The sequence below is a fragment of the Cupressus sempervirens genome, chromosome 3, assembly GCF_028749045.1.
Source record: "Cupressus sempervirens isolate cs-2001-9-10 chromosome 3, ASM2874904v1, whole genome shotgun sequence".
NCBI classification, from domain to species: Eukaryota; Viridiplantae; Streptophyta; class Pinopsida; order Cupressales; family Cupressaceae; genus Cupressus; species Cupressus sempervirens.
The window spans coordinates 835,517,456-835,541,575 of record NC_143120.1 but is presented as its reverse complement, the minus strand read 5'-3'; positions in this window follow the sequence as shown (position 1 = coordinate 835,541,575).

The window sequence follows — 24,120 nt, the reverse complement described above, 5'->3', positions numbered from 1 at the left end:
CTGAGTATGAAATAACATCTAAATCAAAATGGGCAATCAAGTACCACTAATTATCAAATATAACAATAAAGTTGGCCTAAAAGAATTTAGCAATACAACATGAAAAGTGAACTAGGGTAGCCATCAATGTGTCTCTTTTGTGTTACCATTGACTCTATTGTACATTCTTGGTTACTATACAATTTATTCTTGTCATATTTTTCCATTTGGCTTCTAGATCTTAGGTGGCTATCTCCATATCTGAATTTATTACATTGTATCACATCTTATTGAATAAACCAGAAACAAAAAAAATTAAAAAAATCTTATTGAATGTCAAATTGTAGATCCTTTTGAGAGAATTTTAGTACAATTTGGGGTTAGTATTTGTATGTCCTTGTGTTGATATGACATAAATAATATTTTTATGTCATACTTGATGACACCATTAGATTTATTTGGTTATATTTAGTAAAATTTTACTTTTGTTTCACTTAAGCTAGGTATTAAATGCCAAATTTATAAGCATTTGAAGGTACATACATTTGATAGATCTCTGAGGTAGAATTTGTTTCTAAGAACTATATGTCAAAATCAACCTTTATATTCTGATCAGAAGGGCCAAATCAAATAGAATTAACTATCAATTTGTTAAAATCATAGGTCCAAACCTAGAACCCTCAAAAAAACCTTCCCACTCATTAATCATTCAAGAATCATAAGGGTGGTAATTTTTCCATTTTTAGAAAAATACATAAATTTATTATCCTTGTGAAAAGATTTTTTTTTGCTTATATTTTTATTTTTCTTTCACAAATATAGAAAAAAAGAATAAATAAATCCTTTTAAAGGGGTACCTTTAAACCCCTCTCTATTGGTTCATACTCTTATCTCAATCACTAAAGTACTCCCCATTGTAGGATCTCACCATACACTAGTGCACACTTTGCTCTTATGATATTTCCTAGCTCTAGAATGTCCAATGCTCCACTTTAAACTCTTATCCCTATAGAGACAACATAACATACTTGCTAAACTTATAGACCAAGCATCTTGCCTCATCCCACTCTAGGTTTTCCCCTAGCTCTAGTCTGGCCCACTTGTTAAAATAGTTAAAGTTCCTTATGCTATAAAATCTTATCTCTACATATAGTGCACATCTTAGTACTATCAGTGCGATCTCCACCTATAGGTGCACTCTGGGGCATTCACAAATATTATAGGTGTGCATCCATGGTGCAATTTATGTTTATTGTACACTACCTTATGTAGAAATAGTACCCTGTAGAATATCACATACTTGTAATATGTTTATTTATGATGAGGTTTCATTCAACTCACCATTGAAAAATTAAACACTATTAGTCCACACACAGGTGAATATACTGAGAGAGGGATGAAAGTCTAGTATATGGCAGATAACTTCAAATTCTTTAACCTTTCTCTTGTTCAGACTAGTTGGTAGTTAGCAATGAGTGTAACTCAATCAGTTAGGATTAAGAAAAATAAAACATCAAAAAACACATTTATTTATCTCATAAAAACCCAACTATGGTTCAAACCATGATATGTGAAACTATCATCACAAATTTTGCACTCTCTTGAAGTGCACCTAGTCAAGATCTTATCTCTATTAAAAGATTACAAAGATACTATCAAGTTCCATTTGGTCAAGGGATTTAGTAAAGACCTATAAGAGTATTTCCCAATTAAGAAAAGATTGGTAAAAATTACTTTGGAACAAAAACTAATGTGTCATCCTATTAGGGAATTCGATACAAGTAACTTGTTCAAGTCCACCCTTGATGGGATTTGTTGTTGTAGTGATTAGAAAACAATAGAGAGAATAATATAAATAGAATAGCTACTTTGATGCTCCTTTAGACATGTCTACAAATTTCTTTTCTTTCTCTTGGCTCTACAACTCAGACATAATCACTAATGGGCTTGAATCTAATAGCTACTCCACACTTCTTCATTGTGTTGAATGACACACTATTTGTTCATAATGTGTTCTTGAATATTCTTTCTCACTCTTCTCCTCTTGAGATTATAGTTATCTTAGCTCTCTTGGCACTTTTTATTTTCAATCTATAATAATCATTTTGATTTAAAAAATAAAAGTCATTTATATGATCCTTACAAATTTAGATGTAAACCCTAATTTGAGAGTTTTAATTTTGAATTCTCTAGTCTATGTCTAGCTTGCATGAATGTATTGTCTTGTGTCATTCTTGTCAAATGTATCTTGTATAAATAGAATTCACATATTTTCTATGACATCAATAGATTTCTTTATTGGAAAGAATTCATAATTGAATTCTTTTATATGCCCTTGATGTGACAGTACCAATTCTATTAAGCACAATGTTTGGTGTGATCCACCTAGTTTGTGACATGTCAATCACACATATCTTGCCTCCTTACTTCATCCTACTATCATGGCTCAACATTTCTTCATGTCAACCAATCACACCAACTTATCTTCTTTCTTGTTATCTTTCTTCATATCCACACATACTAAGCATAATTTCATCTAAGTATGATTGTTCTCTTCACTATCTCTTGTCTTTTCCTTCTTATTTCTTTATTTAGACATGTGGTCTAGATTTAAACCCATGTGTACATCTTGCTTCACTAGTATTGGATTCATACTAACCATTTTTTTTGTCTTCACCTTGACATCAATAACAACTAGATCATAACTAGTCACACCAGTACTTTCACCATTCTAGTTACTTAAACTTTTGACTATTATATCGATTTAGAACTAGATTGATGACCATATTATTTGTTAGCAAAACACTAAATGAAAACATGTTAGCCTCCTTATGCCAAAAATAATGCAACATGTCAATTCTAATTAGTGTGCATGTGACACACAAGTTGGCACAACTACATCAACCCCAAGACATGTTAAAACTATGCAAGCATCACACATGGAAAAAATTCATTAATCCATATCATTAGTCCATATGATACGCTAAGTCTAGCTAGTTGTATAAAGAAGCTATTCAACAAGCTAGTTAATTATCATACAAATGGTTTGTATAGTGTCATTATTATTGATATTATCACTATTCAAAGGGAACATTTTTGCATGATGGTTATTTAACTTGTTGGTTCATGACACCAAGTAGATAAATGAGTTTCAAACCTCAAATAGGGACATGTCCTAAGTAGGTAGTTATTGAATTTCATTATTGAGACTTGTTAGCCTAGAAAATCACACATAAAATTACACAACACAATCTATACACTAAGAGTATTTAAATCCATACTACTTTAACTACAACAAAGATATGTTGAACTAAATATCAAAAAAGAAAAGCATTAACCATATCATCCATAAGTTACCATGAATAGATCCAAACTAATACTTCTACTTAACTAAAAAATCTCTAACTAGTTAGGCAAAATGTTATGTTCTATACATAGGAATAGTCATATATTTTTGTTTTTACATTAGCAAGAATAGTTTGTTAATTAAATAATAGAAATAAAATAGTAAACATCTAAGCTAAGGTGCAAAAGAAAATAATAATTTTCCTCACCAAGTGGCCTCACTTTGATGAGTAATCCTAACTAACAACTATATCCTTAAAAGATAAATATCTAAAATATTTTAACCCATCCATGCCAAGATGAAAAAGTGATATAAATTGCTTCTTATTTAGAGAGTATATCAAATACAAAATTTTATTAAATTACTTGACAACCCATTTTTTAAATAAACATGGGAGACATTATAGAAAATAGAAACTAAAACTAACTAACTAGGCCAATGCCTCAATTTCTCAAATCTGGGGAGAGTACTTTTATCAAAAATTATAAACTAGGAACAATATAAAGTGGAATAGATTAAACTCTATCCCATCAACAACATGGTCTAAATCTTTTCCTAAATTTTCTCTATAATTAGACATGCAAGTAGTTAGAAATATAAATGGTCTTCCAACCTTATTAAATAAATATTCTATAAAAGAAACACCTAGATTGTTGTTGATAACTTTATTGACTTCTTCCTTCCTTGATATATAGATGCCTACCACACCTTGATTCTCATTGATATATTCAAATAGCTACATGAAAAAGGTTAGTAACATGTGTATCCTTTACATGTATAAGCATTTAAAATATGACAATTACTATAATAATTCATGATAATATATTTATATTTCCTTCATAATGATCACATTTTATTATTATTATAAAAAATGAGAATGAAATAGAAAGATAGTCTATCATAATAACTCAACTAAATAGTATAAAATCATATAGGCCATATGATTATAAAAACTAAACAAAGTCCTACCTAGCATAAATTTATCTAATAAAGGAAATGAAAATTGGGCTCATTATTTCTCCAACCTAATTGTCTGATGGTCCTCTAATTGATGAATTTGAATTCTCTACTTATCAAAATCATCCACTATAGTATGTCATGTAGTTTTAACAGTTGGAGTCTACAAGAACTTGTCTTTTGTCTATTTTTCCCAGCAATATTTTTCCTTTATAACATCATAAAAGACACTTCTTTCCTAGTATGGAACTAATAACCATAGAAAAGGTGGATGGAAGATCAATGTAATCCATTTTGTCAACTTGATATATGTAGTTTCTTAAAAACCAATTGCTTAGAAATTTTGTAGTGGGTGTGATTCATCTTTCCTAAGAGTGTGCTAAAACTCATCATATTTGTGTGATAAATGCCAAAAGACTATTTTAATTTGAGTGTCCATATCCTCGTATTCCCTATAAACTTGCCCTCACAATGCTATTACCTTGTCCAATTGATTAGGCTTATAGATCAACTTGTTCGATTCATAGAATTTTCTATCAAGACCATCAACATTATCCTTGAGAGGAAAAGGAACTATATATTATGTTTTTATTATTCCTTACAACACTTAAAGTATTCTCAAACTAAATATCTCCAACATACAATAATGGGTTCCACCCATAATCAAATAGAAAACATGATTGTATAGATAAAAATTCAATAAATAAAAAATGCATAGGTGCAACATTTTGATAAGAAAACATGAATCTATTGTTAGTGATAAGGGATGAAGGAATCTATGTGACTTTTCTCAAAAAATTGTAATGCCCTAAAAGTGTACTCCTGGATTAATGACACTTTTTCATTGAATCGTATGAGTTAGCAATGGAGAACCATGGTAAAATGGCCACATTTGACATCATGGCCCTTTATAATGTAGCTTTCATGATTTATTATCCAAGCCTAAGGCCCATAAGCTTGGACATGAGATGTTACATAGATGTCAACATATTGATCTAGTGTAGATAGAAAATATGAAACAAAAACACCACTTTCAACATGTGTCCTCTCTTTTGCATGCTTACAAATGGCTACTTCTTCTTATTTTGCAAAGATAAAAGGATTTTTTTTATATCTCATTTTTCTCTTTGGATATTTTTGTCTTGATATCGCTATACTCTTGAACTCTTTTTTTTTTTAGCTATCTAATCTTCTAAGAAATTCCTTATACTTTTTGGCCATCAATCTCTCAGAAAAGAGCTATATTAGACTTCACTCTTATCTTGGGAAAAATTTGTAGTTGAACCTATCTTGTCTTTATTCTCTTATTATTATATTTTTTCATATCTATATTTTGTATTAATTCAATATCTTATTAGGGAGTTAGAATTTTCTCCCTCATTTGAGGTTCAATTTTACTATTGGTTTGATCTTTGTGCAATAAGGGCTTCCCTCCTTCAAAAAGGCTTTTTTTATATTTTTCCTTGTGTGATATGGTTTATCCTCCATTAAGTAGGAAGTCATATATATTTCTTTTCCGTATTTTGGTTCATCACATATTCATCTCTCTAGCTATATGTGGAGGTGGGAACACCAAACCAAGGCTTTGACTAAGGAAAATCCCTTTACAACCCTAATATTTTTCTTTTCTTTATGTGTGCAAGTGATGAATAGGTAGTCAAACTAGAACCTTAGCTTGACAACCATAGTTTTTTTTTTTTACTACATAAGACCCTAATGCATGATGTGCTAGAATGTTTATAATAACTAAGAGGAGGGGCGAACCAGTTATCCAAGGTCCAAATGTACTAATTAAACAAACAAACAATTAAAAAACTTCAGATTTGAACATTTAATAGCTTGGACTCTATAGTAAAATTTTGATAATAGAAACTAATAGGTTGTTTTCCTAAATATAACTATCTTGTAGAATGTAAACATTAAAATTAAATAATCATAAATAACATCCACACAAGTTTGGCATTAGGATTTAATGTGGAAACCCAACTTTGGAAAAACCACTAGTAACATTTCACCAACCTTTTCACTCTTTTGAAGTGAGCTATGTTAGGAGCCAACTCTATTAAAGGTTACAAAACATACTGTTAAATGTGACCTTATTAGAGGACTTTAGGACATTCCATTAGAATTCCACCTTGATTAATGGATTTATATATGACTATTAGGTCAACCTTGATTAAAGGATTTTAAACAGATACAATGGTTAAAAAGTAATAGTGGGTTTTAATCTAGAAAATATAACTCTCCTTGCACATTTAGGTCTTAGTTTAGCTCAAATTTTGATCTACTGGTTGACCTTCATTGCTATCTTAGTCTCTGATTCACTTGGAAACCCTTCAAGGAATCACTCTTCACCTCTTCTCATCTCTTCTCATCCTTCTTCTTAAGTTCGCTAATCAAATGGATAAATAACTACTTCAACCCTATTAGGTTATCCCTTGTTCCTCCTTAAATAGGTAATTCAAATCTTTTTATGCTTAAACAACAATGTAGATCTTAGGGTAAGATTAGATTCATCGATTCCTTCCAAAAGAAATTCTCTTCTTTTCTATTCTACAAAGTTCTTCAAACTTATCATTGAATCCTTCCATAGAAGCACACATATACAACTCTCTTGATTTAAATGTTCTAGGTCATCCATCCTTAACTTCAACACGCTTTCCATATTCCAAGAAATCAATTCTGATAGTTGGAAACTATGGTTTCTCATAAATTGTCAAAATGTAAACCCCTGGCCAACACTATCTTCTAACACTCAGTCATCACTCTAGATTATTCAGTCACTACAAACTCTCTTATTAACACATATATTTTTACTCAATCAATGTTGATGCTAGGTCAATACTACTTCTTCTTTACACATACTGATGCTTGGTCAACACTAGCATCACTCCACATATATTGCAAGTTCCTTAATCTTCTTCTCTATTGCTTAGTCAAGCTTATGTAGTTTGTCTATCTTTGATCAGTTCTTCAAGGCTTCAACACAACCATCTTTTCCACTTGTAGCATGATTAAATAATCACTTTATCTTGTCAAGTCTAACTAATCAAGTATCCATTGTATTTCTTTCTCATAGCTCAACCTTTCCTCTAGGTGCTTTTGTTATGACCAACTTCTCAAATCCTCTCCATCAATAATATAGATATGACACTCAAATTAGATAGAAAATTGTCTCACCAATAAGGTTTGACATCAATGAAAATATAACAATTGTTCCAATTGTAGTTTCTAACAATCTTCCTCTTTAGCATTGATAGAAACACCTCTTATTACCATGCAATCTAAAACATGTACTAAATCAAGAAAAATCCCTCTATGTATAGTATTAGATTTTCATTCATATCCTTAGTTTCATTCTAGTTCTCATCCATGTAGCTCTGATATGGAATACATAAGCTCCCTCTATCATAACAAATCATGAAACCAATTATAGTCTTCTATATTGCTAGCAACACCTTAGTACTATGAATCAATCCTCTCTCTCTCTCTCTCTCTCTCTCTCTCTCTCTCTCTCTCTCTCTCTCTCTCTCTCTCTCTCTCTCTCTCTCTCAAACACACGCACACACACAAAACATGTTCTCCTTTTCTTATGGCATCTGTTTTACAAAATCTCTTCGAACTGATTCATGGTAAGCTCTCCCTCTTTGACAAAAATGCCAAAGACTCTTTAACTATCTTATGCATCTTTTCATGTAGATATCTTCATGTTAGTTTTGAATTTATGCTTTGTCATCTATATATGACTGATACAACACTATGTTCTTCTTCTTCATAACTACTTTAGGCATCTACTAAAGTAGAATTGTCTATATCAACTTTGTACGATAGTCTGATCAACACATTTAATGCAGAGCACTATCTTAGCTTAAGTATCCTTGTCTAGGGGAATCAACCATAATTTACATCTAAAATATTCATGAGTGTCCTTAGGTAATGCTTTAGTGAATATATCAATTATTTGCTCCTTAGTTTTTACATACTCTAATCTTACTTTTTTGTCTTAAACTAGCTCTCTCAAGTAATGATACTTGATAGCAATATGCTTAGTTTTTGTATGCAATACAAGATTCTTTGATATGTTAATAGAAATAGTTTTATCATAATAGATAAAAATTCAATCAGTAATCTCTTCCTTCATACCTTTCAATGATTGCTTGATCCATGTGATATTTGAACAACTCATTATTTCTACCACATATTCGGCTTTAGTTGTTGATTGAGAAATGTAGTTCTACTTTTTTTACTGTCCATGAAACTAGTATTTTTCCTAGAAATAATTCTCCATCACTTGTACATTTTATGTCATCAACATTTCCCACCAAATCTAAATTAGTGAACACCTTTAGTTCAAACTTATCGTTCTTTTTGTAATATAATTTGTTGGTGTTTTTACACTATTAAGAAATAAAATACTTAGTACCAAGATGATGAAGATTAAAAATACCCTAAATATTAGCTACTTCCTATAAATAGCTATATTTTCTTTTGATCTGGACCCAACTTCAACAAAATCTGGAAAGATTTTCTACTCTTTTGGCTCTGCAAAATCAAGGTGAGTGCACCTGAGGGATAAAAGATTCATAACTTAACATTATATTCATAATTCATTCATTCTATAAAATTTACAACAATAATCATCCCCTTATAGTAGATTGGTCACAATTCTTCTTAGATCTATAGATAATTATGGGCAATAACAACTAACTAAGACTTAGAGATTAAATGTAAACAAGTGTTGACCAACTTTGGAATTCTTCATACATTAAAGTAAAATTGATTTAATTTCAAGCTTGATTCTTATTCATGGTTTCTCCAATCATAGACTAAACTTAATTGATTAGTGCCTCATCCATTGGAATTCAGAGTCTATCCAATTTCTTGACCTAATTTCAATTGTATTACAATCAATTTTATCAACAATCCTCACTGAAACTCATTCTTACATATATCCTTCCTATTACCTGGAGATCTTATTATATTCATCAAAAAATTTACCTAATTCATTGAATTAAAAGCAATAGTGAAATGATGTACAATTTATTCTAATTGCATTCAATTGAACAAGCTTTGCTCATGCAATCACAAGATAACTAGGTAACACAAATGGAGACAAAATTTAGAAAGAAAAGATATGGGGAAAATTCATCTTTTATTAATTCTCTTTGAAAATTATATAACAACTGAAGTAGAAATTAAAAAAACTCAAGATAAGACACTATAAATCTTGTAAAATTAATGTATTCTTAGATTATTGCAAAGAAAATACATCTTAAAGTTGCATCAAGAACTGGACTAGAAGAAGCTTAGTAAAACTAAATATTGTACAATGACTTAGACCATTTCTCTAGCCTTGGAATCTCAATTATATAGTGTGAGATGCAACAAGCTTTAGGCATAGAGAAACTGACATCTATCCTTAAGATAGAAAAGATATTTACATTGTTATTGTCACACAAAAAAAAATTTGGTGCAATAAAAAATTTTCATCATGAATATTCTTTGGTGGAACCATTTTTTGCTACATCTTCTATTGCTAAAGATTTTATAATTGGCTTTGATGTTGTTGTAACTCCTTGAAAGATGTAGCCAATGAGACTGCACAGGATGGATTTGGCTTAGATGTTCATAGAGTTACTTCAACTTGAGAGTTTCCATCCACGCCATCACATACTGCCAAAATTATAGTTACATCTGATTCTTTTGTTGTCATACTATCAATTTGAACCTTGATTCTAGTAGCTAAAATTAATTATTTATTCTTGTCCTCTTATGCTTGTATCGATGTATCAATTATTTGAATTTCATCTTAATCATCATTAGTTTCATCAAGTTCTAATTGTTTAGAATGGACAAGGTCTGCCATCCACTTGTTCAAAAGTATGTCATCTATCCAATTAAAGCTTAGAATATCCTATTACTTTTTTAATTACATATTCCCCAATTTTAGCAAAATCTCTCCTCGAAGAATCATAAAATAACTGCACCTTTATAATTTCTTCAATTGTAGCTGCCCACCATGCATTTCATTTCTCATTCATAACCTTATTTATTTGAAGGAAAATAAATCATTCAATTCTTAGGCCCATTCCTATTTATTCTTCAATCTATCCCTTTTATCAATGGCATGTGGGAAGAGTTCAAAACTAATAATCTTATATTTGTCAAGATAATTAATGATACTCTTTTGTAACTCAACTCTTTTATCATAAAATCTGAGAGATCATTGGTCATATCATAAGTCTTTTCTATATATTCATAGGACAAATTGATGACAGAAAAACATAGAAGAGTAACACCTTTGCTCCTTTTAGTTCACTTGTTGACAATTGGCTTCGAGCCTTCATCATTAGCCTTTATCTCATCCCATACATTTATTGCTTTTGTTAGTTTCTCATAAAATGATGGCCAATCAATTTTGTTGAATACACACATGAGAGCTTTCCTCGGCTTATCCTCATATTGAACATTTAGTTCCATGTATAACGTCCATAGTTTACTCTTTTCTTCTTCAAAGTCTTCTATAGTATAAAATTTGGGCCTTAGGGAGTATCTGGAATTTCAACATGAGGAGTGGATTTAAAAGGCTCCACTAAGGGATAAGGATAAGTAATTTGGAGCCTATTAGATTCTCACACTTTTCTCTTTCCTAATCATTTATTCATTTGGGATACTTGAGTTTCTAGTTGATGTATCCTATTCCCTCTCTCCTCATATTTCTTTAATATTTCTTCAAAATTGGCATTTAATTCCAAGATTTTACCATTATCTTTCTCAACAACTACCACCCCAAAATCCATCATTTCCCTAGTCACTTTAGATACCTTTTCACTATCTACATCATCTACTCTATAAACAATGAGACTACCAGTATGTTCAACACTTGAAACTTCTTATATACTAGTTTTATCTCTCTTCTCAATAGACCATATCACCAATGCTTGGTGATCATTGATGAATTTTAAACCTTTGTGTGCCTGCATGATTTCCTCCTTAGCTTTAAATTGAATATCATTTTCCTTTTTGACAAAATAAAAAATCATTGCATTGGCTATGTCCCACTCAGGTAAAATTAGAACTCCCAAGTCTCTTAAAAGTTGCCTTCCTCCCTCAAGGGTTAGTTGTGCAAACTCTTCCATGAAGTTAGCTTCAACTTCATCTTCAATTTCAGAGTCCAACCTATCTAGTTGCTCTACTTTTATTGATTTACACTTAGTCTCAAAATTACCAATGTTTCTTCTCCACAAAAATTGTGCAAAGGCTCTAGTCTTTACAAAGTTTTCATCATCAATAATTTTTTTGGAAGCCTGTGTAATCATAGGGTCTATTTCCTTACCTTTATAGTCAGTAACAATAAGATCAAAAGATGGCACGGGAAGCTCTTTAGGTACTCCTCCTTCAATATCAGTAGTAATAATCACAATGTCCCCTTCCCCTCTAATTTGCCTCAGCCATTCCTTCAGAGATGCTTCATCATTTACTCTGAGTGGAGTCTAGGTGGGTGAATATTCTTCTACATCAGAAGATGATCCCTATTCTAGTATTTTCATTTTAGGGGCATGTCTATCAAGAGGGCTTTTAGATCTTGGCCTCTTATATGGAGGAGCATATTGTATGTTCTGAGACACTACATGCCCTGCTTTTCTTTGTAGTGTATATTGGCCCAGGGTCACAACTATCCTATTGGCTAACCTCCTTTCCACTTCAAGAGGCTTGTTTGGTATTCCTTTGTATGATCTCCTTTTTCTCATTCAAGGTTTGCATGATTACAGAGAAATTATTCATCAACATATCTATTTTCACCCTCCAATATTTCTTATCTTCCATGGGATCAATTTTTTTCCCAAAAGCATTTATAAAATCTAAGACTTTACTATAAAATATCAATTTTTCTATTCTAACCTCTTGTTCTTGCAATGAGAACTTATTTTTTATTATGTCCTCAAGAAAATATATAGTTTGTATCTGAACCTTTAACCTTACTCCTTTCTCTAAGGAGGTCATACAATCCCTCTAAATCAACAAAACGGGCATGGGATTGGACCATCTGATATTTATGTAAGAATTTTCCTAGGTTTCTCCATCCCTTTTTAACAAACACAAAATGATGAATGACAATAATCACTGGAAAGAAAGTACCTTTAGATTTTCCCAACAAATCACTCTCCTCAATTGATCTAATCTACAATAACAACTCAACAATTCCTACCTTCAAAGGCACCTAGTATGGCAACACATGGGGCTTCCCCAAAAAACCATAAACTCTAAAAATAGTAGAGACAACATATGGAATGACATCCCCCGAATTATGGCTTATCAATAGTCCTTTGGCATGATCTTTAGGTCTTATTACTTCTAGTAAGGGCTATGGTATTCTAGGGCTATCTCCTCTTAGTAACAATCTAAGCCTTGAAGAAAAATACCTAACAAAGCTAACATCAATTACCTCTCATGTCATGTCTACACTCCATAATTGAACTAGGAGTCTTTCTCCATCTCTTTCCAATTGTAGTTTCATCTCCTTAGAGAAAAAGGTAACTCCTTTATATAAATAGATATACATTAATATTGAATCTAGTAGAAGGGCTTGCTAACTTTAGCTTGTGCTATTCTAATCAAACCATTATGAATTTCTTCATCCAAGAATGTATCAAAATCTAGAATGGAACTCATTCCATACTGCAAAGTTTGAGCAACAATAAGAACAAAAGCACCTAGGATATGATCTTGTTCATCCATACCAAGGATTTACCAAAGAGAGAAATATAAGGCTTGTGCCCTAGGATTAAAATAATTTTTCAATACGGGCTTAGTGGTATTTTGTGCAACCAAGGGCAATGTCCAAATTTTAACAAAATATTGTTGTAATGGCCCTCCCCTTAGATATACCATTTGTGCATCATATTTGGCCTAAAGGTCTTCCATGCCAATTTTCTCATGAATAACATGGTTAGGGTTTAGCTTGAATACCTCTTTGATCAGTTTAGGTGAAATCCTAAAAAGGTTATCCCCCACATGGTTTTTTACAATCCTAATGATTGGATCGTATTTCTTGGCCATATCTGCCAGGAAGTCATCATCCAAAAATACTCCAGGGACAATCAATTTACCTATATCAAATTCCTAGACATTGCTTATTGTTGTATCCAATTTTCATTTTGCAAGCCACTTCTTAAAAAATTCTAAACCTACCATAGAAACTTCCCCATATCTCAACTAGTTTTCTTTGTCATTAAAACCCTTGCTAACTAGTAACCTAGGGTTTTTTGGAATCAATTCTCTACCTCTAGCCAATTCATTCATTGATAGTGGCGTTTGTTCTAGAAAATCATCATGAACTGCCCTCTTCAAGTAATCTACTTTTCTAGAAAAATCCTTATGTGGAGTCATTGTGTGAAATTGAACCTAATACAATCACAATGTTTTACTTATCATAAATTTAGATGAATTTCTTGCTTTGCTTGCTTCTTTGCCTCTATAAATCACTCTATAGATTGTTGAGAACCTTGAAAAATTCTTGCCCTAGCTCTTGGAAATACTTGCACTATGATAATTTTGTGATCTTGTAGCTCAATAATGGTTAATTTTGAATTTTACTATAGCATTAAGCTCACACAAAGTGGCATTGATCAGAATTAATACTCTACAGTCAAAATTTTGTGCCATGTCATGAAATTTGAATTTTAACTATTGATCATCAAGCATCTGATAGATTATTTTTAAAATAAAAAATCTACATTAATTCCTTTTTAGAATTTCCACATGTCAACATGACACATTCCCACATCTCTTAAAATCATAGCACTTTCATAAATTGATGAAGCGTGGATCTCGATCTTCCAAAGATCAACAATCACAATAAGCCTTACAACTTTATAATTTTGGCTTTTTAAAAACTTTAGGCTCATGACACAATCATCTTCTAGCTCAACAATTGATTAACATTTTTCATATTACCATTCTTTCCATGCTAGCATGATGAAGAAAATTTCTCAACCACTGGTCCCACTTGTCCACATGGCAAGTAGGCGCTTCCTTGCTTCGCTTAAAATTCAATTTTTATTTTTTGTAGGAATGCATTGTTCTTGATCTTCCTAGGATCAATAGTGTACATAGATCATGCTCCATTTAAATCCAGTCAGCACAATCAACCAATAAATGCATTGCCCTTTTTTCGATGCATTCTAACAATTGCCAACAATACATACCACATTACTACTTTTTAAGAACTGTGAGCCCATGATCTCATCAAATGCTACGTGACAAGCAAACACTTGCCCACATTCCATAAACCTTGAGCAACTTCATTTTGTGGACAAGCACTGTCCATTGATCTTCCCAAGATCAATGATGAATGTATCTTATGCCTTTTGAAATACTTCAATGTTTTGCAAGACATCACTAAAGACACATGTGAAGCAGGCACTTTAACACTTTAGGTAAACTTTCCACATCTTCATGAAGCAATAATATGACTATCGTTGATCTTTCCAAGATCAATGGCTCAATTAATACAATATCAAAGATGGTCCTATTGGTTAGCGAAACCAATGAAATTGCTTGAAATTCAAACATTCTCTAGTAACTTTTGACAACTTTAGACTTTTGTGGCATAGTGACTAGGTTAACATCACCATGACCACATGCCAAGTAGGCACTTTCCCACATTCCATAAACTTTGAGCAACTTCATCTTGCAAGCAAGCGCTATCCGTTGATCTTCCAAAGATCAATGATTGGAAAGAAACAAAACATCATGGTTAAGACGCTTTTCCAAATACTTAGGAAATAACCATAGTTAGGGTATTTCTTCTAGTGAAGGGTTTTAATTAAATGAAAAGTAATTAAAAAATAAATTACAAAAAAATGTAAGAATGAAAACTTAGGATAAGGGCTGCCTGCACGATTAATAAAATATTACTTTCCACTATTGTGAGGGCTAGGGCACAAAAACAAGGGTTTATGAAATTTGAAAGATTTCATCTAGGGTTTTAACAAATTTTACAATTTTTACACATAGAGCTAGGGTTTTTCATTATAGGTGTAAAAAAATTATAAAGGGTGAAAAACAAGGCCAACACAATCCATAGTCTTTTGTTCCTTTTAGATATCTTAGTATACTTTTTACTACCATTGTGCGATTCTCCTTAGGACTTAAAAAATATTTTCAACTAAGCCAACTACTAATGCAATATTAGGTCTATTGTGAACAAAATATTGTAGTTTTCCAATCATTGATCTATACAATGTTTGGTACACATCAATAGAATTATCATTCTTAGATTACTTGTGTCGAGTGGACATATGTGTACTAACTGGTCTTGAATCTTCCATTCTAAAAGTTTTCAATGTCTCACTAATGTATTTGAATTGAGTAATGAAAATACCTTCACTTGATATACTTGTAAATCAATAAATAATTTGATCTCACCAAACATAGACATTTCAAATTCCTTCTCCATCTCATCAGAAAATGATTTGCATAGTTATTCCTTGCTTCAAAATATGATATCATCAACAAAGATTTCATATAACAATACCTTAATGTTCTTGGTAGTCTTTGAGTATAGATTATTGTTATCATTTGTTCTTGCAAAGACATTTTTTACCAAATAACTGTGTAGTCTTTCATACCATGCTCTAGGGGCATGCTTCAAACCATTTAAATCCTTGTGCATCTTGCATACCATATTCTTCTTACTAGGGTCAACAAAACCTAGTTGTTCTATGTACACTTCTTCAAGTATTCCATTTAGAAATGTAGATCTGATATCCATTTGATATACCCTAAATAAGAAGAATATGAAAGTAATGTTCTTACTCCTAATCTCGCAATAGGGGAAAATCTTTCCCATAGTCATTTCCTTCTTCTTATGCATATCCTTTGAATATTAGTCTAGCCTTGTTCCTTGTGAGTTCACCTCTTTCGTTCAACTTGCTCTTGAAGACTCACTTTGTTTCAATAAAAAAATTTGTCCTAAGGTCTAGGTACCAGTGTCAATGTTTTATTTTTTTTATTTTCTCAATTTGTTCATTCATTTCTTGTATCCAATCCTTAGTCTCAAAGGTACATTTTACATACTTGGGCTCAAACTCACAAAGTAAATATGCCTCACTTCAAAGTCTCTTTCTTGTCATAACACAAAATTCTTTATTTCCAATGGTTTTCTTAGTTGCATGATTTCTTCTCACATATTTTTTGAGTATAGGTTCTTTTCTTCTTTCTTTTTCTATAAGTTCATCTTGAAAAATGATTTCAAGCTCATTTTCTATCTCTAGTTTAGGTTCTAGTTTATTTTCTTCTTGCTTGACATTTATTTCTTGATGTTTGACTCCTTCTATCTATGAATCTCAATGTAATGTTAGTTTAAATTGCTTCATATTCCTTACCTTCCCAAGTAATTACTTAGTCTTTCTCTTAGCTTGTTATGGTTCCTTTGATGCCCTAATTTATAGAGGACTTCTACACTATCCTCCAAGCACTTACTACCTAGTTACATCAATGGTTGTCATTCCTTCTTCCCCAAATTGCTCTTCAAACTCACTAGATAACCTATTTTTTTAGTCTTTCTTAAACATTTTAATAAAAATTTTAGAGTGAGGGCTCTTATAAGTGATTCTAGACTTCCCTTAGGCTTCTAGACAATAATCTTACAAGGTATCATCAAATTCTTTGCTCCTAAGCCAAAACTACCACAAACAACGCTACTAGAATTAGCCCTCCAACTTGAGTTTTTTGGATTTAGTCTTAAATTTCCCAAAATGAGGTAGAAAGAAACCTTATATTCATGTATCCTTTTGGAAAATATCAAAGAATTTTTTGGTATCAAATCTCTAAGATGTTCATACACCCAAAAGCAAATTTTTAGCATATATTTAAAGGTTTCACATTAAGGATGATAGGTCTCTTTAGGGAATGAGATATCCCTCTACAAGACTTGTCATGAAAGATTTTGATCTAGTAGATGTTGACTCTACTCACCCCTCCTCATTCTAAAACACTTGGCTTGAAGTATCAAACACTTTCAAACCCTAGAAACTCTCTCCCAATGTTGTGATCGTCTAACCAAGTATAGAAACTTTCCTAGGGCATCCATTTTACAAAATTTTCCATGCTTTCTAGGGCCCCAATACTTATATACACTATTTAAATTGTCTCTACTCCCATTTCCCCTATATCCATGAGTAAATTATGGTAGGAACTTATTGGGGAGCCATTATTGCTAAGGCAATCAAAACTGAAACAACACACATGATACTAAGAAAAGAATTTTAAAACCTACTTAGATGAGAAATTACAAGCTTGAAAGTTCAATATAAAAGCATTGTACTAATGAAAGAAACACAAATCCAACACCAAATTGAATGATTCAATCCATTTTTCCATATAGGTACTCTAAATTCTAAAAATTGTCTAACACTAAACTAGAAAATTGTGTATTCAATTGCACAAAATTGCTCAATACAACTCCCAACCCTTGGGATGTGTTTGATTGATGGCTTTATAAGTTCCCAAAGATTTTTTAGGTGGTTGGAATAACCACCAAACCCCTCCTTGCATTTTTACAACTTTCAAAAAGTTGCACAATCTTGACAACTTTTTGCATCTTTGAGCAACCTGTTCCTCCTTCACTTGGGAACTTCCAAACCTCTCTAGTTTGACCCATAAATGATGTATAGGAATGATTTAGCATCTAGGACATCAATATGCATTATTTGGGCCATTTTTTTCCTTTTTGGAAACTTTTCCCAATTGTTACCCAATCGACATCGTTTTACATCTTTTCTCTTTCTAACTCCCAAATGACATGTTAGGAGTTCTAATCCATGCAAGATGATTAAAAAACACCATATAGGAAAAGATGAATTAATATAAAACCTTCTTCATAATTCATATGGTGGTAGACTTATTCCCCTAACAAAATCTACACTTACAAACACACACCAACAAAATCTACCTAGTAACTTCTACAACCCGAAAAGATGACCTTTACAAGGTCCAAACTCACCCACACCGTTGACCTGGCTAGAGTTAGTACATTCCCAAAAATCCAAACCAAATAGAAACAAAAAATGAAGGCTTTGACTAGTTGCCCCTACACCATACTCCCCCAAGAAAAATATGTTAATCCATCATTGGATTTAGTAGGTTGGGATCAATGCCCACTCAGTGGAAATATGTCATCAATCTTGCCAAGTTATTTTACAAGATTTTCTAAGTAGCCATTCTTCCTAGTCTTCTTGTAGACTCTATAATCTAGTATCCTATATTCTTGCAAAGGTGGAGGAGGGATTAGGTTGAAATCTTCTACATCATGTGTGACCTCTTGGAGACTCTGATTAGCATTTGGAATAGGTCCGTTGTAGGCAATCAAATCTGCAATATTGAACAATAGTGACAAACCTAGGCTTGTAGGAAAATCAATCTTATATGTATTGTTTCCATACTTTTCAAGTATTTTAGAAGGAACTAACCTTCTCATTTGGAGTTTGTGTGGTATCCCCTTTAGAAATATTTGTTTTTTCAAATGCATCATCATAAGATCCCCTCTCTAAAATTGTAATTCCCTCTTTGAGGCATCTATCTTTTGTTTCAATCTATCAAAATTATCAGTCAATGCTTTCTTTACACTTTCATGGACTTTCCTCATTGATTGGTCAAATTACTCAACATAGCTACTACTTGGAACACTATCTTTCAACGTTGTCAACTCAAAAACCCCTCTTGGATGCAAAGCATAAACTACTTCAAAGGGACTCTTACATCTTGATCTATTCATTGTATCATTGTTATCATGTTCAACTCACCTGAGGAGTTGATCCCAAGTCTTCCCATACTCTTTTGTGAGGCACCTAATTAGATTTCCAAGACTGTTATTAGTTAGCTTTGTTTGGCCATTAGTCTATGGGTGGTAGGAAGATAAGAAGGACAAGTTAGTTCCAAGTATTCTCCAAAGATTCTTCCAAAAGTAGCTCATGAATTTGGTGTCCCTATTTGAGACAATACTCATAAGTAGGCCATGGGTCCAAACCACTTCCCTAAAAAAAAAAATAGCAATTTGACAAGCATCATGGATAGTCTTGCAAGGCATAAAGTGAGCCATCTTACTAAACCTATCCACAATCACATAGATGCTATCATACCCTTTCCTTTTTTTTAGTAGGCCTTCTACAAATTCCATGCTTATACATTCCAATAGGTTTCTAGGGATTGAAAGAGGTTGTTAAAGACAAGCATTTGAGGATGTCCCCTTCACTTTTTGGCACACTATGCAACTCTCAACATAATATTCAATGTCTCTAGTCATCTTAGGCCAAAAATAGAACCTAGTTACTAATTATTGAGTCTTATTGACTCCAAAATGACCAATAAGTGCCCCATTATTCTTCTATTTGATCAAATTCTCCCTCAATGAGCCTCTAGGAACACGAAGTTGACTGCCCTTAAACAATAGATCATTTTGCAATTTATAATAAAAAACTCACTATTGAAGTTGTTTTTAAACTCCTTGCACACCTTGTAAATTTGAGAAAAATATTCATTGTCAGTGTATAGGTCTTTGAAATTGTCAATACCTATGATTTTTAGTCGAATCTCTTAGACTATGATGAGTCTTCTACTCAAAGCATCAACTAATTTTTTTTTTTGTACTCCCTTCTTATGCTTAATTATAAATGTGTAGGCTTGTAAATGTTATGCCCACTTCATATGCTTGTTGCTTAGTTTATCTTGAGAGTTGAGGAAGTTGAGGGCTTGGTTATCTAAATATACAACAAGTTCCTTTGGGAGAAAATAGTGCCTCCACATCCTTAGAGCTTGGACTAGAGCATACAACTCTAGGTCATAAGAGGACTACTTTCTCTTGGCATCATTGAGTTTCTCACTGTGAAAAGCCATTGGTCTCCCTTCTTCACTTAGGACAGCTCCGATAGCTACATTTCTAGCATTACATTCCACTTGGAAAAGTTTGTCAAAGCTAGGAAGTACTAGTGTAGGTAGCTCTTCTATCTTCCTCTTGAGTGTTTCAAAGCCTTGATATGCTTGATGTGTCCAATGAAACTTTTCCTTCATACCTCCCTTGATGGTGTCCAACATAGGAGCACATATACCAATGACATGTGTGATAAACTTCCTATAATATTGTGTCAAATCATGTAAACCCCTCACATCTAATGCAATCTTAGAAGAAGGCCAATTGAGAATGGCATCTACCTTCTCTGGATCCATTTTGAGGTTCTCTTGAGACAAGACAAAACCAAGGTAAACAAGCTCATATTTCATAAAGTCACACTTCTTCAAATTGATCATTGGATTCTCCTCATGAAATCTCTTAAAAATAATTTGCAAATTCTTGATATGATCTTCCTTAGTTTTTCTAAAAATTAAAATGTCATCTAGATAGACAACAACAAACTTACCAATGTAACTTGCCAATACCTTTTTCATGATCCTCAAGAAAGTAGATGGACCATTGGATAAACCAAATGGTATCACAAGCCATTCATACAAAAATTCTATAGTTTTGAACATTGTTTTTCATTCATCTCCTTCATTAATCCTGATTTGATGCTAACCATTATTTAAATCTATCTTGGTGAAGTACTTTTCTCACCCTAAATAATCCATTAGGTCCTCAATTCTAGGTATTGGGAACCTATACCTAATGGTGGTCCTATTTATGGATCTAGAATGAGTGCAAAGTCTCCAAGTTCCCACCTTCTTAAGTGCTAAAATAATTGGGACTGCATATGAGCTAATGCTCTTCCTAATTAGGCATTGGTTTAGGAGCTCTAGGATTTGTTTGGCAATTTCCTCATTCTATTGAAGAGTCATCTTATAGGCATCTTTTTGGGTAGGGTAGCTCCTTGGTGAAGTCTATTTTGTGGCTAACAAGTCTCTTAGGGGGTAAGGTTGCAGTTTCTCCATCACTAACAATAGTTTTTTATTCCTCAAGTAATTCTTGCACTTTCCTTGGTATCTCTATTTTCTTGGGAGCAATTTCATCCTTAGGTTTTAAAACCAATGCAAACCCAACTCCATTGCCTTCCTCTATGGCCTTCAAGATCTCTTTTTCACCAACCATGAGAACATTGGACCTAAAGTCTTCAACTCTTCTTCTTCTAGAAAATATTGGATCTTGAAAGTCACCCCATTCTTCTTGAATGAGTAGGCATTCTTAGGTCCATGAAGCATAGCTTGTTTATCAAATTACCATGGCCTTCCAAGTAGAAGGTGCCATACATCCATGGGAAGAATATCACATAGTACCATATCCTTGTATCCCTCTATAGTGAACTCTACCCATGCCTATTCTCCAACCAAAATGTGTTGTCCTTTATTTAACCATGTGACCTTATAAGGGTTGGTATGGGGAACCCTTTTTAACTTTAGTTTGTTGACTTAGTTAAGCTCAAGTCAATGATGACTCTATACTTATTTCCCATGATCTTACATTTGATCCTAAAGAGTTCTCTCCTTTGACTCGGTTCTTCTTTGACTAGCTCTTTAATCAAGGTTCTTCTTATCATTAGATTCTCCTTGAGCTCTGATTCTAGGGCTACCTTACAGTGTTTGTGGCTACTACTAGATTCCTCTTGTACATAGTTGACCCTTTTTATGTTTCCTTAGGAATTTAAGCCTTTTTTAGGCCACCTAAATGCAAGATATCCTATTTGATGGCAATGATAGCACTTCATAGTAGGAACCTCTTGTAATGCCTCATCTAGAGATCCTTCAAAACAAGGATAAATATAAGCCAAAAGATAAGTTTTCTTTAAAAAAAAGTATGGATGCACCTGACATAAAACATACAAGGATCATGAAGATCACAAAAGAAGACTAAACATACATTCAAACACCAACGGATCTCCAAACACCATTACTAACCAAAATGACTAACCACAGAAGGATGCAAATAACTACAAATCTGAAAACATACCAAATTTGAAATGTAACTCCAAGGCATTCAAGAAAACCATAAAGGGTATCTTGAACACCTCTAAAAAACTTCCATACAATTTGAAAAGTGCATATTGCTTGCTTAAGTAGATTTTTCCAAAACCTAGTTGATACTTTAAAACAACATAGTACGATACTTTCTAGTATCGTACGACCTTTCTAATGAAGGCGTGCAATACTGTTAGGGTTTGGGAGAAACTTCTCAAGAAGGTGTGCGATACTTTACCAATATCATATGAACTTTCCTCAATGGGCATGCAATAATTTCTAGTATTGCATGACATTACTTTAAGAGGCATGTGATACAATCAAGGCTCGCACAATAGAACTCTTTTGGGTATGTGATACTTTAATGTATCGCCCAATACTAATCCATGGTTTCCTAGGAACAAAAAGAAATAGTCTAAGGAAGAATTAAGGGGTAAAACAAGAACTTAAAACCTCCACACTAAGGAGTACTAGATCCACAGTCGAGGCATAGATACTTGAAAACAATAACTGAAAGACGTAATCCATAGCTAACCATCTATCATAGCAATAAAGAAAAAGTACAAAAGGTAGCATCATAGTGTACTAAAGCAACATCACAATGAATAGAAAAACCAAATTAAGTACGTGGTTCCTCTAGCTGTAATAGCATCATAAGACCATCGTGGATCCTAGCCATCCCCCATGCATAACATCCCAAATTACCAGCTAGATTGTCAATGCTATCTTATGAGGACATCATTACTAAAACATAATACAACATATGAATAAGGAAATCTAGCATGCTAGAACTAAAGCATAAGATAATCATACAAATCAACTCATCATCTAACATATGCTAAACATCATAACAAGGAAATGCATCAATAGTGATATCATCTAAACATGATATACAAACATTCTGATGAAAGCATAAATCACACGATAACATACTCCAGAACCCGAAGTACCAAGTGAAACATAAGCAATAGTCATACTAGAATAAGTAACCATCTCTGGAGACTAGTCCCCAATAGTGGTGAAGGTAGCTACGCCTCCCAACCACCATCACAAAGATCATAACATAAGGACTAGTTGAGAACATAGTGTAGAAATACACTTGATCGAAAACAAGCTTAGGAGGAAAGATATGACATGCATCCCAATGTAACATAAAAGTGCAACAATGGTCTAACTGACATCCAAATGGATGATCAAAATCCACAACCAACATCATGCCAAGAAAACCCAAGAAAATAAGGTGACATGCAAAATGAGGTAAAACCCCCCAAAAATGGAAAAATTCAAAATTAAAACCCATTTGGTCTTTGGGCAAAAAAGTCCCAAAAATCCAATAAAATTTGGGTTTAGACACTGTATGCAAAAATGGCCAACATAATGGTGCAAAACCCCAAACCCCCACCCCAAAAATAGGAAAAATGTTCATACCCAACCAGCTAGACAAAACTAGCAAACAAAAATGGAGGGGAACACTAATTCTTAGCCTCCTAACAAACTGATACTAGAACCAAAAGCTAAAAAAAAAAAGAAAAAAAAAGAAAATGGCAAAGCCCTACCTGACAGTGAAAAGGGCTAAAATAGAAAATAGCTAGGTAAAATAAATAACCTGCAGATACTATTAAAAATGATGACAAAGCAAGGTCTCCTTGGGATGGATCTAACGAGTCTATCCTCGCAAAGATCCCATACTTGTAGCTCTCACAACAAATAGAAGACCACTCCTTCAAAAAAAGCTCTCGAATTTCTAAATTTCTAAATTGAAAAGTGAGGAATTAAATTCCTCTTTCCATACTTATTCACTTTTTGAGCGAGTATTCAATTAGGGAAAATAGCCACTTAAAGTATTTAGATTTCTAATCGACCCAATTTTTTTTTTGAATATTCTTATAAAT